Here is a 17,973-nt window from a genome sequence, read left to right on the forward strand (position 1 = left end):
AATTTGCTTCCAATTTGATAAACCAATCAAAAAGGATTGTATTATTTTTTTAAATTACTTTATTGACATATTTTACATCATTTTTACTTTCTAGTATGTCATAATATTTCCCACATACACATTGATAGCCATCCATTATAATATTCCTTTAAAAAGAGAGAGAGGGGAAAAGTAGGTCAGCAAAACTAATTGGCATTTTTCAAGTCTTGTTGAATATGCAATGTTTTATACCCAGTGTCCTTCATAATTCCCTTTCTGCAAAAAGAGAGAGATTCAACAAGGACTTATTAAATATCTACAATGCTCCAGATACTGTGCTAAGAGCTGATCATAAAAGTACAGAATGAAAACATCCCTACTTAAAAAGCTCTTATATTCTAAAAGGCAAGGTGAAGTATGACAAGAAATTGTTCTTTTTGTTCAGTCAATTCAGTCATGTCTGACTCTTGGTGACCCCATTTGGACTTTCTTGGCAAAGATATTGGAGTAGTTTGCCATTTCTCTCTCCAGAAGTACCTATTTAAATATAAAGTGAATAAATATAAATATATACAAAATAATCAAGTACAAGGTAGTTTGGGAGGGAAGGTATTGGAAGGGAAAGGAAGGTATCATGGAAAAGAAAATGCAATTGCATCTTATAAGAAAAGAGGGACCCCATCATTCCTCAGATACTTTATTAGCTGCATGACCCTCAGCAACTCATTTGAGTTCCCTAATTTTAATTTCTTCATCTATAAAAAAGGAGAATAATAGGATTTATCTCACAGGATTGTTGTGAATGAAATATCTGTGTATCACTTTGCAAACCTTAAGACACACAAATGCTTTTATCATTATATTTATTCCTAATATCATCTGAATCTCATAACCCCATGTTGGAAATAGTCTTATATTAGTGGTATATATCATTATTCCCATTTTTCAGTTGAGGAAACTACAGGTCTATAGGGCTAAATAATGTGTCCAAATTTGCATAGCTAATAAGTGGTGGAATCATGACTTAAACCAAAGTTTCAATGAGTTTATTTATTTTTTTGTGTGTGCCATACTTTCTCATGTTAAAACAGCACACAGAAACTAGGGGATAATCTGATTCCCACAACTTTGATACTCAGTCACTTTAAATTGTCAAATTTAAATTGGGCAAAGTTTGAGACATCGAAAATAGTAATGCACATTATTAGTAACAACAGGATATTATGAATATATAATATAGAAGGAAGAGAGGCTTAAAAACATTCCTCATTTGCTATCTTTCCCAAATCCCTGTAACCCCTATAAATCTATTCCTTCTTAACTTTTTTTGAAACCTAGGAGTAAGAGGGAACAACAGAAAGAATGTTAGATTTGGTATCAGAGGATTTTAGTTCAAATCCAAGCTCTACCATTTTAATTACCTTTGTAATCTTGGAAAAGGTTTATGCCTCAGTTTATAGGCTGGTCACTTAAGTAACCAGGATTTTGTAACATGAACTCTAAGGTCCTTTCCAATTCTAAAACTATGTTGCAAAATCTCAGTTGGATGATATAACAGAAGCTATCTAGTTCAATTAGTACCTGAACAGTAACCCTTTCCACAACAGCCCCAATAAGTAATCATGAAGGGAAATTCAGCAGACTTTGATTCAGATGACCTTGATTCAAATCTGACCTATAATGCTTACTACCTGGATGATGATTTACATGTCACTTAATTTCATTAGGGTCTCAGTTTCCTCTTCTGTAAGCTTAAGGTCTATGATCTTGTGAATCCTACTTTTGTTTGTTTGGTTTTTAAGTTTTATTACTTCTGATAGTCTATCTTTTTGGTCTTTTATTATTTATTTTTTTAACTGAAAAAAATTGAGCTCCAAATTCTTTCCTTCCCTCCCATCCACTAAAAAGGCAAGTGATATTATATCAATTATACATATAAAATCACACAAAAATATTTCCATATTAGCCATATCACAAAGAAGAAAATGAGAAAATGGTAAATCAATTTGCCCTCAGTTCATCACTTCTTTCTCTCAAAGTGGATAGTACTTTTTATCATGAATCTTTTAGAACTGTCTTAGATCATTGTATAAATCACAATAATTAAGTCTTTTACAGTTGATCATTATTATAATACTGCTGTTAATGTGTGTGAATGATCTCTTTGTTCTGCTTACTTCCCTAGGTATCAGTTCACATAAGTCTTTCCATGATTTTCAAAAAACATTTCTTATAGCACAGTAGTACTCTATCACAATCATAAGCTACAATTTGTTTAGTGATTCTCCAGATGATAGGCTGTCCTTCCAATTCTTTGCCACCACAAAGAGCTGCTACAAATATATTTTGAACATATGGGTTTTTCCCTTTTTCTTTCATATCTGGAATATAAACCTAGTAGTGATGTTTCTGGGTCAGTGTGCACAGAAAATGGAAAAGTTCCAAATTGCTCTACAGAATGATTGGATCCATTCCCAACTTTACCAGCAGTTCCTTAGAGTTCCTAGTTTTCTTCATCCCCTCTAGCTTTTATCATTTCTGATATGTATGAGATGGTACCTCAAAATTGTTTTAATTTGCATTTCTCTAATCAACACTGATTTAAAGTATTTTTATATGACTATATATAGCTTTGATTTCTTCTTTTGAAAACTGCCTGTTTATATTCTTTGACTATTTTCATTCTGCTATACATTTCTGCTTTAAGGATGAGTATATCCTATTCACATCACAGTTATAATAAATGTGTATTTTCCTCCCTCTTATTTTTTCTACTTATTCTTCCTTCTTTCTGTCTCTCTTTATCCTGTCCCTTCTCAAAAGTCTGTTTTGCTTCTGACCACTGCCTCCCTTAATTTGCCCTACTACCTTTGATCATCACCTCCCCTTTTTCTTATTTCCTTCCTCTAGTTCCTTGTTTGGGCAAGATAGATTTCTTTAGCCAACTGAGTATATGTATATATACTCAAAAAACATATATATATATATATATATATATTTGTGTGTATGTATATTCTTATATATATTCTTCCCTCTTTGAACCAATTTTCATGAGAATGTAGTTCATTGTCTCCCACATATACCATCATTTTACTCCACTGTAAAAACTTTTCTTTGCATGCCTTTTTTTATGAATTAAATTTTCTTAAATTATCTCTCCTTTTCCCCTTCTCCCAATGTACCCCTTCTTTGTCACCATTTCATTTTTTTAGATCCCAACATAATTGACTTAGACTCATGCCCTCTGCCTATATAGACTTCTCACTGACCTAATAATGATAAAATTCTTAGGAATTACATGTATCATCTTTCCATATAGGAATGAAAATGGTTTAACTTTATTGAGTCTCTTTTGATTTCTCTTTCATGTTTACCTTTTGTGCTTCTCTTGAATCTTGTATTTGAATATGTTTTTCTATTTATCTCTGATCTTTTTATCAGGAATGCTTGAAAGTCCTTTATTTCATTAAATATTCATTCATTCATTCTCCCCTGAAGGATTATACTCAGCTTTTCTGAGTAAGTTATTCTTGGTGATGATCCTAGCTTCTCTGACTTACATAATGCCATATTTCAAGCACTTTGCTTTTTTAGCATGGAAGTTGCTAAATCTTGTATTCTTCTGATAGTGGCTCCACAGAATTTGAATTGTTTCCTTCTCATTGCTTGCAATATTTTCTCTGTGACCTGGGAGTTTTGAATTTTAATGCCATTATTATTGTATTAATATTCTTGAGTTTTTATTTTGGGATTTTTTCAGGAGGTGATTTGCAGATTTTTTCAATTTTTATTTATCCCCTCTGATTTTAGGATAACAGGGCATTTTTCCTTGATAATTTCTTAGAATATGATGTGTATACTCTTTTTTTAAAAAAATCACAATTTCCAGATAGTCCAGTAATTTAAAAATTATTTCTCTTTGACCTATTCTCCAGACCAATGATTTTTTTTGATTACATATTTTACATTTTCTTCTATTCCTTCATTCTTTTGATTTTGTTAGATTGCTTCTTGATGTCTCAGAATCATTCACTTCTACTTACCCAATTCTAATTTTTAAGAAACTATTTTCTTAAAAAAATAAATTATTAATATTTCCCAGATTGTTTTTCATTAGAAATTCTGGAAGTATACAAGAAAAAAAAGAGGAATTATTTTCTTTCTTGAGTTTTTGTACCTCTTTTTCCATTTAGCCAATTCTACTTCATAAGTTTTCCTTTTTGGTGAATTTTTGTGCCTTTTTTGCCATTAGGCTAATTCTATTTTTAAGGTATTACTTTTCTTCAGTATTTTTTGTGCCTCTTTTACCATTTACTTTGAATTTCTTTATATAATTTTCTTTTATCACTCTCATTTCTTTTCCCAATTTTTCTTCTACCTCTTATTTGATTTTTAAAATCCCTTTTTAACCTCTCCTAGGAATTCTTGTTGGGCTTAAGCTTAATTCATATTGTTCTTTGACATCATTATCTTGATTTGTCTTGATCTTTCCTGTTACCATAGTAACTTTTAATGGTCAGGATCTCTTTTTTTTTTCATTTGATTATTTTCCCAGCCTATCTATTGACTTCTAACTTTATGTTAAAATTGGGCTCTGCTTACATGGTGGAGGGAGTACTATCCCAAGCTGCAGGTTTTTCATGCTGCTATTTTCAGAACTAATTTGGGGAGAGAGTTCAGTTCTTCCAAAGTGGTATGAGCTAAGGAGAGCTGTGGCCATTGTTCTGTGTTCTGGCTTTTTAGACAGGAAGAGACCTTGTTCCCCTACAGCCAAAAGGGCTAGTTCTCTTGGCCTGGGAATTGAGACTAGGTCCTCTGTTCTCCTGCAACTCCATGCATCAGTCTCATTTTTGCCTTGGAACTTAGACCCCTGCTTCCTTTGTGGATGACTGAAAGCACTCTTGTACATCTGGAACCATGACCAGAACCTCTATCCCTCTGTGGTCACAAACACAATAGGCTTTATATTATATAGGCAATGGAACAGGGTTCTGAAGCCTGCAAAGGGCTCCCAACTATCTCTTTCTGACCAGTTATCTAAACTCCTTACAGTCTGTGGGCTGAGAGCTACCAAAGCTGATGCTACCATTGATCAAGAACCTCCAAGACCTGATACTTGTATTGCCTTGACAGGCCCAATGACCACCCGTGTGATAAATCTTACAAACCTATCTTAAGGCTAGAAAATTGTTTCACCTTGACCTTCAGTTGGTTCTCCCACTCCAGAATTTTATTTCAGGTACTATTTTAAAATTGTCTAAAAGGGAATTCAGGAGCAATTGTTCTACCCCCTAGCCCTTCTAATTCTTTTCATATTTCTTTTCACATCACTCTCATTTCTTTTCCCATTAAGTTTTTCCAAGAATTCTTGTTAGGCTTGAATCCAATTAACATATTTCTTTGAGGCTTTGGATATAGCTGTTTCCAAGTTCTTTTTTGTTGTTTATTCATTTTTCCCAGACTATTTCTTCACTTTGAACTTTATGTTAAAATCGGGCTTTGTTCACTTGTCATGGGAAGGCACTGTCCTGAGCTTATTCTGGGAGTTTTAAAGTTTTTGGTTTCAAGGTGGGGTGATCCAGGGAAAGATATCCTTCTGCTCTCCTGATTTCACTCTGATGTTTACCCACAAACAGTCCCTGTTCTTCTGCAGTCACAAGTTCTTCTTAGCCCTGAAACTTTGACCAGAGTCCTTGATTTTCTGCAGCTACAGGTGTTAATACTCCTCTCTGCCTTGGAATTGCAACTCAGAATTGAATGTGGGCAATAAAGTTGTCAATCAGGGCCAGCTGCACCCAGCACCAGACAAAAGTCCTTTGTAATCTCTTTCTGACCAATTACACTACCCTCTTGCCATCTCTGGGCTGAGATCTCCCAAAAGTTCTTCTGCCACTGCTTATCCCTAGGTTCTAGGCTGGCCCTCACACCAATTACAAAGCTGGCCTCCTAAATTGTCTCAGGCTGGGAAAATGTCTCACTCTGACCTTTGGCTGGCTCTACCACTCCAAAATTCTAATTGAGGCATTATTTTAAAGTTGTTTGGAAGGTAATATTGGGAGAGTACAACTGGGCTACTGCTTCTACTCCAATACTTCTAGCTCTGTTCTCTGAACATTTTTATTATTTCAATTAACAGTCATTCCCCGAGATCTCTCCCCTCTGACCTCTAACATTTTAAGACAACAAGAAATAAGAAAAACAAAATTAAAAGAAGGGAAAAAAAGAGAATATGAAACATCTCATCAGAAAAACTGACCTGGAGAACAGATCGAAGAGAAGCAATATCAGAGTAGTTGCCTGAAAATTATGGTTAAAAAAAGAAGCTTGATATGATATTACAAGAAATTATCAAGGATAATTGTTTTGAAGTTGTAGAATAGGAAGGCAAGGCAGAAATAGAAAAAATCCTCTGATTATCAACTGAAAGAGATTTCAGAAGGAAAACTTACAAGAATATCATTGTCAAGTTTCAAAGCTCCCAGGTAAAGGAGAAAATATTGGAAACAACAAGCAAAAAATATATAAATAATAAGTAGCTACAATAAAGATTACACAGTACCTAGCAGCTACTATGTTGAAGAGTTGTAGTATTTGGAATGCTATATTTTATAGAGCAAGAGAACTGAAATTATGAGAAAGGATAACTGACCCAGCAAAGTTAAGTATAATACTGAATGAGAAAAAAGGATATTTAATGAACTAAAAGACTTTTAGTTATTTGTGACAAAAAAGCTAAACATAATGGAAAATTCAATATGTAAGATTCAGGAGAAATATAAGGTAAACAATGAAGACCAATTATATGTGAAAGTATTATCTACTTTCATGATTATCATCATTATTTGAATAATTTGAAAGAAATACTTTGGCTAAGCTAAGTATGATAGGTGATTATAAAACATAAAACTGTGTAGGGAAATATTAAAAAGGAATAATTATACAAATGAGGCATAAAAGGAAAAATTAATAGAGAAAAAGCTAGTGGGGGTAGGTAGTACTGGAACTTTACTTTCTCATCAGGAATATCTAGATGGGGATATATCTAGAAGGGGATAAAAATCTAAATTGAGAAACAAATAAGAGAACAAGGAGATGGGCTTGGGGGGGATATGGGAAATACTCTTGGAATGATAAATAGGTTAAGGAATAGGAAGGCAAGGTAGTGTTAGAAATTAATGAGAAGAGTGAGGAGGGGATACAAATAGGTTGAGAAAGATAGTGAGGAAAAATGGGAAGGAAGAAAATACAAGTGATTATTGGTTAGAATGTGACTGGGATAAATTTACCCATAAAATCAAAACTTATAGCAGATTAAAAATTTGAATTCAACAATTTGTTGTTTTCATAAAATGCTATAAAAATGAGAGATACATACAAAAATAAAATAAAGATTAGGAGTAGAATTTGTTATATAAAAAGTAGGGGATCATGATACAAGATAAAGTTAAAGCTAAAATAGATTTAATAAAAAAAAAAGCAATATGAGAAAACTATGGAGAAAAATAGTACTTGATATTGACTATTTAACTACAAGTATAAAATACCTGAGAACATACTTGCTAAAACATACACAGGAATTATATGAACATAAATATAAAATACTTTTTATATAAATAAAGTCAGATCTAAATAATTGAAGTGATATTTATTGTTATGGTTAGGTAAGGCCAACATGAAGAAAAAATGACAAATGCCATCCCAATTAAATTACTAAAAAACTATCTAAGTATAGGAAAAAAAATTATAACAGTTCATTTGGAAGAACAAAAGGTCAGGAGCTTCAAAAGGAAGTTTGGGGATAAAAGGGAGAGGGGAAGGCTGTAAAAGGAGCAAAATCAGTAGTATAAGACCTTAAATTATTATAAAGTAAGAGTATTATTGAGTATAAAATGGATAATTTTGATAAAATTTTAAATTAAAATTTTCTTGTATGCAAAGCCAACTATGTACCAGAAAAAATAGGAAATAACTAAAAGAGGTAAAGCATTGAATTGAGGGAAACTTTCTGTATAAAGTATGTTAGTTGGAATCTAAAGGAAGTCAAGGAGGTCAGGGAAGGAGAGCATCCACATATGGGGGATAATTAGGGAAAATCCCTTGAGTTCAGGTCTTGTTTGGTAAATAGCAAAAAGGCCAGTGTCATTGGATCAGAGTAAATGGTGAGGAATAAAGTATAAAGAGATTGGAAAGGAAGAAAGAGGCTAGATTATGAACAGTTTTGAATTTTGTAGTTGCTCCTGGAGTCAATAAAAAGGCACTGGAGTTTACACTTAACTCTTATAAAGTCTTTTCTAGTTGCTTGCTTGTGCTTACCATTTTATTTTTCCTTTTACTTCCATGTTTGTATTCAAAGTTTCTAGTCACCTCCTGTTCTTTATCTGGAATTCTTGGAAATCTTCTATTTCATTAAAAATCTGTTTTCCCCCAGTTATCTCTTCAGAATTTCCCCATTGCAGTTAATTAGTTTTATCTCAGGTTGGCATAAGAAATTAAATGGGAATTTTGGGGGAGTTTTTCAAGGCCATCACAGATAACACAGAAAAAAATTAGAAACTCATAAATGTGTGTGTGTGTGTGTGTAGTATTGCATAGTGTTAATGTATTTTATCTTTTAATATCATAATAATTCATACTTTTTTTCTGGTGCTAATGGAGGGTCAAAATATTTTACATGAATTATGCACATTGAAGGGAGCACCAAGCCCCTAATCCCTGCAATATGGAATAGATAATAACACCTTAGCTTTTGAGGATGAATTATTCTTGGCTGTGAAAATACTGAAACATAATAAGTCAATATCATACAAAATTTAGCAGTTAATCCAAAAAAGAAGTGGAAAGGAAGAAATATAATCTCCCAAAAGCAAAAGATGGAAGCTTACAACCAAGAATAATAAGATAAAATATGAAATAATAAGATAAAATATTTTATCCCTCAGACAATGGGAGAAAAGGTCAAGGTGGGGTGGAGGCTTCTGAGTTTAGGGTCTATTTAATCTTGTGTTTTGCAGTTTGCACTCCTGTACTGACACCTTGTCTATTAGGAGTTGCCCTTTCTCTGGAGATTGTAATAAATCCTTTTTTTTTGCTTTTTAACTTGAGAGTGTCTGATTTTAATTTGGGTAAGGGTTGCTGTCCCATACATCTCTGATCCAGTACTGTTCCATGATAAGACAATGCATCTTTTGATGCCAGAATTTTCTGTGACTGTACCCATTCCTGGAATTCTTTCCCTCATCATTTCTGCCTCCTGTCTTCCCTAGATTCTTTCAAATCCCAATTAAAGTCCCGTTTTTCATAAGCCATTCCCAACCCTTTCTAATTCTAGTTCCCTTCCTCTCTTAATTCCTTTTTTCGGGGGATAAAATTTTTAATTTAATAAATAACTATTTATCCTGTAGTTAGTTTATTTCCACATATGTTTTTGCTTATTGTCTCCTTCATTAGATTATGAGCTCTTTGAGAGCTTTTTGCCTTATTGTAGCCCTAATGCTTGGCACAGTGCCTGACACATAATAGGCATGCAATGAAATTGGGATAGCAATTCCTAGCTGGAAAGAAACATGTGACAAATTCACAATGGACACTCTCTTTGCCAAAAGGCAAGTTTATTTAAGGGAATAGATTATAGACACCAGTAGGAGGTAAAGTGGGCATCAGGAGCGGCAAGCATGAAATAAAGTTAGGAAAGTATATAGTTAACAGGGAAAAAGACAAGTTTCTCAGGGGAATTCACAATTTAACCTGGAGAAAGGAAATACTCCATGAGATAGGAATAAACCATTGACTGGCAGGTTAAACTGATTAGAGTTATCAGAAAGGTACCATTAAAGGGAAGGCACTATGAGGGAGAGAAAGAATCCTTCATAGTGGGCTTAGAATTGAATAAAACTTAGCAAATATCTTCTTCATAACCAGATCTTTTATAGTGAAAGATATTTGCTAAAATTTTTTCAACTTTATTAATTAACCTTATTTTTAAGCCCCTTATTTAATACAATTTATATTTAATATATTATAATTATATTTAAATAAATATATTAAATAAAATTTAATAATTTAACCTTATTGAAGCCCTTTATTTAAGTCCTAAGTCTTCCCAGGAGCAGAGACAAGAGCTAGAAGGAATGCACCTGGCAGACCAGGTCCCAGACCTGTCTAAATCAATGTCTCAATGTCTCAAAGGTTGTTTAAAGATGTACAGAGGTTTGAGAGATAGAGAAAGGAGGTCCATCTGCACAATCACAATTATTCTATACAACTGGTTTTCTGGGAATTAGTTTTATCTGATAATGGCAAAATGGTCTTCTTCCTGACAAAGGAAGATAATCAATTCATGTCACATTTATTTATTATAATAAGTGCTTATTGATTGACTGGGTGAGAGTCCTTGCTTTAGGACCCTGTGGAAGATCCCATTTCCCACTCCCACTTCTGGTCCTCATGGGGACTAAGTCCACGATCAAGTACCCAAAGGTTTCCCTGAACTCATCAATCAGCCAATATGTCTCTCCAGATAGATCAGTACAAAGTAGATACTCCCCTGATCCAAAGCCAGTACTTCCATGGTCTTACACAAAAGTCAAAAATACAACACATTATAGTTATTATCGATGTTTCCACTTTTAAAACATTCAGTGCTATATTAAACCCATAACTTTTACAAATTGTATTTCAGGGGTGTGTTGTTTGGGATTCAGCTCTATTCTAACTGAGTTAATTTAAAATGTTTTCTCTCAAAAGGCCAATTCCCTTCCCAACTTTGATTTCTGCCTCAGACTGTATTATAATCATTGATTTACTCTGTTGCTTGCTAGCTACCATCTCCCCAGTGGAAGCTATCTCTTTCAAAAATTCCCTGAGGCCAAAAAAAAAAAAAATCTCCTTAATTTGAGAGAAATACAGAAGGATTCTAAACCAGTTTTGCAAATATCATTTTTGTTTTTCCTTTTTCTCAGGCTCCCTACTTTCCATTTAAAAAGAAAGAATTAAAAACAACAACCAAAAAAACCCCAAACCAAACAAACCAACCTTTGATTCTCCAATCCCTAGGAAGCATCTCATTGTAGTTGTGGATGGTGAATACATTCTTTTCTTTACAAACAACAAAAGGGTTACTGTATAAGGCAACCAAAGAGGAAAAAATGCAAATTAGACTCTGGGTGTGATTGACTCCCTAGGCTGTGGCCTAAAGTGCTAACTTGGCTTTTTCTCTTGGGGCCCAATCTCTTGTTTTCTATTGTGCATACCTAGGTAGTGAATGTCACAGCTTCAAAGAAAGGGCATTCAAGCAAAGCCCAGAGTCACCCTTAGGTCTGTCACAGTTCATTTCTCCAGTGAGGCAAAAAAGCAGAGCATTGTTTTCAGAATACCCAGCAACCTGAGAGGGGAGAAGTGTCTTACATAGAATTATAGAATTGGAAGGTACCTTCCTTAGAAATCACCTGATTCAACCTGTACCTGAACAAAGGGTCTTTTTAGAAAAAAACTTTTCCTAATAGTAAATTAGTTAATCTACTTTCTCCTGGAAATCTCTATGTATGTGTGTTATGTATATATATGTTTGTGTATATATATATTATATATATATATGTGTGTGTGTGTGTGTGTGTGTGTGTATAGATATATAAATAGGATATCTATACTTCCACAGACACTTAACTTTTGATTTCATCGCTATGGGGAACTCCCAGGTGAGGAAATTCCATCTATCAACGTAAGAACAGCACTTTCCCTGAAATTTATAGTCTTAAAGAGTTGCTTAGAGTAATGGAGTCAAAGTCAAATAGAATGGGGGACATTAAACAATACATAAATATCCTTTATGGTGGCATATTGACTTAGAAAACCACATATTAGCATTATCTATGTTTTATTATATTTTCATTTATTTTGCTAAATAGTTATCAATTCTACTCATTTACTAAGTCAGTCAATTGACTAAGTGGCAAAAATGAGGAGGAAGTGAATGTTAGGAATGGAATAAAGTCACATTCAACTAAAATGCATACATTTTTAAAGTGAAAGTCAATTCCTACTTGTACCAGCAGGCCGACCCCAGAGGTCAGTTACTTCTTCCCTTTGGGTCTAGGGGCAACTCTAAGAAACTTTCCTACAGATAGCAATCAATAATGAACAAGGGAAGCCTATCAACTGGCTATTAAGAATTTCTTAGTTTTTAGACATGAGCACAAGAACAGTTGGTACAAAATCATCTGCAAACTTGGGGCACTCTCCCACAACTTTATCCGGCTCTCAGGGGGAAAGAGGGCTCTATACGGTAAAGGGGTAAACTATTAGTGCCTAGTTCTAGAAACCCTATTCCTCTTTTTCCTGAGTCTTTATGTTTCCTTTAATTATACAGCTTTTTAATGGATTCCTTGTGGAGCCCTTAAAACTGCCTTTCCCCCATGTTGCCAGTTTTATTTTGGCTCCTTATGTAGATATTAACATTTTGGGTTCCCTGCTAGGGGTGTCTATAAGAAATACAGATTTTTCTGACCTTTTGAAGTTCAGAAGGCAATCCTCCGGCAGAAAGAAGCTCTTTTCTTCCCCCTCAAGCATTTTCCTCTCAGGCTCTGGGCCAGAACTGTTTCTAAATATATAAATGAAGAGATAGGAGAAGACATCCATAATCTGTCCCTTTGTGGATGGTCCTTGGATGTTAGATTTTTTTTTTTTTAATGTATCAGTCAGTTGCACTATCTTTTTTTCCAAGAAAATTCTATTTGTCATATAATGATGAGGTCTTCAATAGTGTGTTGGAGGGAAAGAAACAAAAAAATTGATCCCTGAGGCAGAGAGGGAGAAGGCTCAGATGAGAGATCTGTTTAGCTCCATAGTCCACCCTCTGGGGAGGTCATCCAGTCTGAACATAAAACATAACCAAGTTATGTCAACCCCTGGAGACCCACCCTCTGTAGAGGTCTCCAGCTGTGTCACATTGCCAGGCCCTGTCAGAAATCCCAGTCATGTCCCTGAGGTTAAATTTTCCCTATAAAATCTACTTATGGGCCATCCCATGGCTGTTGCCTTCTTTTGGGTCAGTCCTTCAAGGCATTCTGCCTCTGGGTGTCTTTCCCCTTCCCCTTCCTTATGCCCCGTGGTATCTCCCCTAATTCCATTAGGCTTCCTAACCCCAATTCTCCTCCTTACAACTAACTCTTTTAAGGAGTTAAGTCCCTTTCAGGATTTAGCTGATATGCTCTCCCCTCCCCTCCCCCAGGATGTTCTCGTTCTTCTGGATATTTGTGATTTTCACTGAGGAACTTGTCTTTATATGCTCTTCCACTCTCATATTTACCATTTCTGATATCTATTGTATCTCTTCATTTTGTCTGTAATCTATTCCTCTAAATTAATATAATATTTGTAAAAATTATTATTCAATAATAATAAAAATAAATAATTAAAAGTGAAAAATAAATAAAATAAAAATTTTAATAATAATAATAATAAATAATAAAATAAAACCTTCCGCCAAAGAGAATGGCCATTGTGAATTCTCCAGTGACTGAAAAGTTCTTACATCATCACCCACATCACTTTGGTCCTTGAACCACATTATAAAAAAGATGACCCTGAAAGAGTGTCAGGAAGAGATATATGGGATACTATCGTGATGCGAGAAACAGAAAATATCTACAAAAGGTTATTTTTAAAGACAACAACAGTTAACTAACTGCCTGTGTAATATTGTAGCTCTGCCTCCTTGAGTCTCACCTGTAAAACGAGTTAATTAATACAGTTGATCTCTTGGGCCTCCCCCAGCTCTAGGTTATTCTGTGAAGTTAGTACATTGTTTCAGGGCAACACTTGGCCATGTTGTCAGGGATTCCTCAGAGAGGAATCTGGAAGCCTTGTGACCTTAAGTACTTAAGTGACTAGGAATCTATGTCAACAATTTGAGCAACAGATTTTTCAGTATCTTTTAAGAAAAAGAAATAAACTAATGTGAAGGCCTTAGAAAAAGCTAGCCCAATTTACATGGCAGGGACCTAGGAAATATAGATTTTATCATAGGTAGGGTAGCAAAAGACTGAAGTAGGAATTATTGCCTGGAGAGAATAGGCCTGAATAGAATAGAATGCTACATAATGGAGGGGATTGTGAGAATGGGTTATGGATGGAAGTAAAACTAAGGAATTTATCAAACCTTACTATCCATAAAACAGAGAAGAGCTTCTCTGGTTTTCTTCTTCATACCAATTTCTTCTTCTGACTTGCAGTCTCTTAGAGTTATAAAATATAAAATAGAAAGGTACTCTGGAAGACTAAAAATAATATAGTAAATTAAAAAAAATACAAACACACAAATGGAAATCACCAGTTATCCTTGACTTGAAAAGGTTGATTCAAAAAGTATGAGTTAAAAAAAAGAAAAGGAATACCCAATTCCGTGAAATATTCACTATAGCATAGTTAACATACAGAGGATAGAGACAGTCAGGGACATTGTATCACAATGTAGGGGTAAAATTTGCAAGGAAGAGGGAAAAGAAAGTAAGAAATATAAAGTGTAAGAAAAGAGATGGATCTAGCAGGTATTTTAGTTGAACTATAGTATATTTAATATAGTATGGACTATATAGTATATATATTATAGTGTGATATAGTATATTATTCCAATAAACTAATATTGGAAATTAGAACATATAGTAATTTTCCTCAAATTAGAGGTTAAGAGAGAAGATTAAAACAGAAAAGCCAATGAATAGGTTATGGCTATGAATGTAATGTAATACTATTGTTCTAAAAGAAACAGGCTGATTTCAGAAAAACCTAGAAAGACTTAGATGCTGAGTGAAGCAAGCAGAACCAGGAAAGCATTGTACACAACAGCAGCAAGATTGTGCGATCCATCAACTATGGTATATTTAGCTCTTCTGAGCAATTCAGTGATCCAAAGCAAACTGTGGATGGAAAATGCCGTCTGCATCCAGAAAGAGAACTATGGAGATTGAATGTGGATCAAAGCATACTATTTTCACCATATTTTTTTCCCCTTTTGCTCTGTTTTTTTTTTTTTTTCTCATGGTTTTTCCCTTTTGTCCTGATTTTTCTTTCCCAACATGACTAATATGGAAATATGTTAAAAATGAATGTACAAGTATAACTACCATGATTGCTCATTTGGAATGGGAGGGGAAGATGTGAGAGGGAGAGAGAAAAAAATTGGAACTTGAAATCTTATAAAAATTAAAATTGAAAACCATCTTTACATGTAAATGGAAAATAATATACTATTAAAAAAATAAAGTAGCAAGAATCACAGTGGATAGGGCATTGGACCAGGAGTCAGTAAAACCTAAGTTTAAATCTAGTTTTTGCTATTTTAGCCTTGTGACCCTGAGCAAATCATTTAACCTTGTCTATTTCATTTTTCTCAATTGTAAAATGGGATTAGTAATAGCACCTACTTCCCAGAGCTATCAAGAAGATAAAATGATATAATATTTGTAAAGTGTTTTACAAACTATAAGTGCTAGCTATTATCATTAACAGGTTAAGGAAGATGTGGCCAAACATCTTTGGCTTCCCTACCTGTTTATTGGTAAAGTGCCTTTTATATTTTGTGAGCCCAATCATTAATAAATAATTATGGAATGAGGGAACAATGATGAGACACATTCAGGAAAAGCAAATGGAGAAATTATTTTGATGAATAGACACTTTGAGATGTTTCTGTGATGGGAAGCCATTATGCTGAAGATAACAGCATTTTATCTACTAATTCTTTCAGTTGCAAAGTGAGTTAAGTCATAATCCTGCTCTGCTCAAGCAGCATTTACCAGCTTGCTAACTCTGCAGGGAACCCAGATCAACAGAAGATACAGTTAGTACTGCCAAAGAGGTGATAATAATAATAAAAGTAGGTGACATCTATGTGGTGTTTTTAAATTTTACATTATCTCATTTAATCTTCACAATAAATCAACAAGGCAGGTAAACATATGTATCATAATTATCATTTTACTGATGAGAAAACAGAAATTGAGAGGTGATGCAGTATTAGAATCAGAATTTTAACCCTGGTTGTCTTATGTAAATGCAAAGCTGTTTTCTCTACTATAAACTCCTGTCACTGTTGGGTATTTTGGTTTGTGCTTGGTTCCACCTCTGAGGTCAAGCTTCTGTGGCTAACTGGTATATCCATCACAAATACTTCCAAGAGTTAAGCAGTGCTAAGAAATTAAGCAGAAAAAAGAGGTAAAGGCAAGAGAGGCCATTTTCTTGTTTCAAATAAAACAACAAAGACAGAAATAGAAAACCATGCCTTTGATATGACTGAAAAACCATAGGAAAGTGTTGAGGGAGCAGATTCCCAGGAAGGTTAGTCAGATAAATCTTTCCCCATGGATAAGCAGACTTTGCTCTTTCTCCTTCAGTTCCTTATCCTTGTCCCCCACTGACAGGTTCTCAGGGTTGGAAGGAGCCTCAGAAATCATATAACCGACTGTATCCCTAAAGGGCATCAAATCTATTCTCTAATCTTCCCAACACAGGATCATCCAAATCAGACTTGATTCCCTCCAGTGAGGCAAAACCCATCATGGTACAGGATACTATGATAGCATGGAAAGAACATTGCTCTGTGCTAGAACACAATTTTGCTGCTGATTTGGAGCAATCCCACTTCACCTCCCTGAAAATCCATTTTCTCATCTGGGGCTTGGATTTAATGTCTTCTAGAAAGGTCCTTTCCAAATATATGGTAATGATCTCACAATCTCCCAAAGTTAGCCTATTCAATTTCTGGACAGCTGTTTCCTTTTCAACTGACTTTTTTTTTTCTCTGTGAAGTATCATTACAGAGTTGGTTGGGTTCTAAGAAGTTGGAATGACCTCATTTTGCAGATGAGATCCCAAGGAGGTAAACTCCCTAGAGTTGGTGAACACAGGGAGTTGAAGTAGAATAATATATTCAGAAAGCTTTTCATTGAACCATATCATTAGCTCCTGGGTTCTGCCTTTGGGTCCAAACGGAAGTCTATTCTCTTTCCTGTAACATCCCTTAACTTACACTTACCTGGTTTTTCATATCAGGCTTTGACACCTTCCTTCAATTTGTCACATCCCCCTTAACCTGTTATCAAGAATAGCTAGCATTTATATAGCATCTTACCGGTGTGCAAAGCACTTTATAAAGCATAGGCAAAAGAGAAATCGAGTCATTGACTAATACAATAACCAGCTACTAAACCGTTCTCCAAAGTTCTCAACCAGTTAAATAAAACCCAAAGCAAGAGTGAGTACTCCTCCCTCCCCCTCCCTACCCGTCCTTTTGGGCTCTCGAGCCCTACTGCTGTTGCCCCCCATGCTACTGCCGTGGCCCCCTCACCCCCACCCTTTGGCCAGCAAACAACGTGATGGAAAGAGAAAGGATGGTTGGTTTTTGATGGCTACATAGGGCTCTGGAGCAGAAGGGGCCCGCACTGCTGCTGCCCCTCATCCCCACCTTGACCAGCAGTGTGATGGAGAGGGCAGGGGGAAGGAAGGCTGGTTTCTGGGGTGGCTGCTTGGGGCTCTGGAGCAGAAGGGGCCCGCGCTGCTGCCCCCTCCCCTCCCCTTGACCAGCGCGCCGCGATGGAGAGGGCCGGGAGAGTTGGCTTGCTGGTGGCTGCTGGCCCGGGCTGCTGCTGCGGCTGCGGCTGTCGCTGGCCCCTTCCTCCCCTCACGGCCAGCACGCGGGGATGGAGAGGGAGCAGAGGGTGGCTCCTCTGGGGCCGCTTTGGGCTCTGAAGCAGGAGGACGACGTGCGGCTGCTCCGCCGCTGCGGCTGCGGTTAGGTTGCCAATCGCTGACAAAGGCAGCCTAATGAATCACTCCGGCAGCGCGCGATCATGTGGTGCCGGGGCCGGCGGACCCAGGGCAGCCAAAGAGGAAGTGCGAGCTTGTTTTCTTTCAGTTTCTGAGCTCCCAGCCTAGCAAGATGAAAGGGGGCGGCGGCCGGAGCAGGAGCAGCAGCGGCGGCAGCGGCGGCCGGAGCAGCAG

The 17,973-nt window shown here is 35.8% G+C and overlaps 1 long non-coding RNA gene across 1 annotated transcript; it reads right to left on the bottom strand.

Annotated features, from left to right (window-relative positions):
- Positions 1-477: 477 nt before the first annotated feature.
- Positions 478-17,904, bottom strand: LOC105750344. The gene is made up of 4 exons (XR_004233952.1): positions 17,438-17,904; positions 12,482-12,574; positions 11,011-11,096; positions 478-516 (listed from the first exon to the last, which is right to left on the bottom strand). It is a non-coding gene; the product is annotated as an uncharacterized LOC105750344 (long non-coding RNA).
- Between the last annotated feature and the right edge of the window lie 69 nt (positions 17,905-17,973).

Source organism: Sarcophilus harrisii, chromosome 4 (assembly GCF_902635505.1).
Source record: "Sarcophilus harrisii chromosome 4, mSarHar1.11, whole genome shotgun sequence".
Taxonomy (NCBI): domain Eukaryota; kingdom Metazoa; phylum Chordata; class Mammalia; order Dasyuromorphia; family Dasyuridae; genus Sarcophilus; species Sarcophilus harrisii.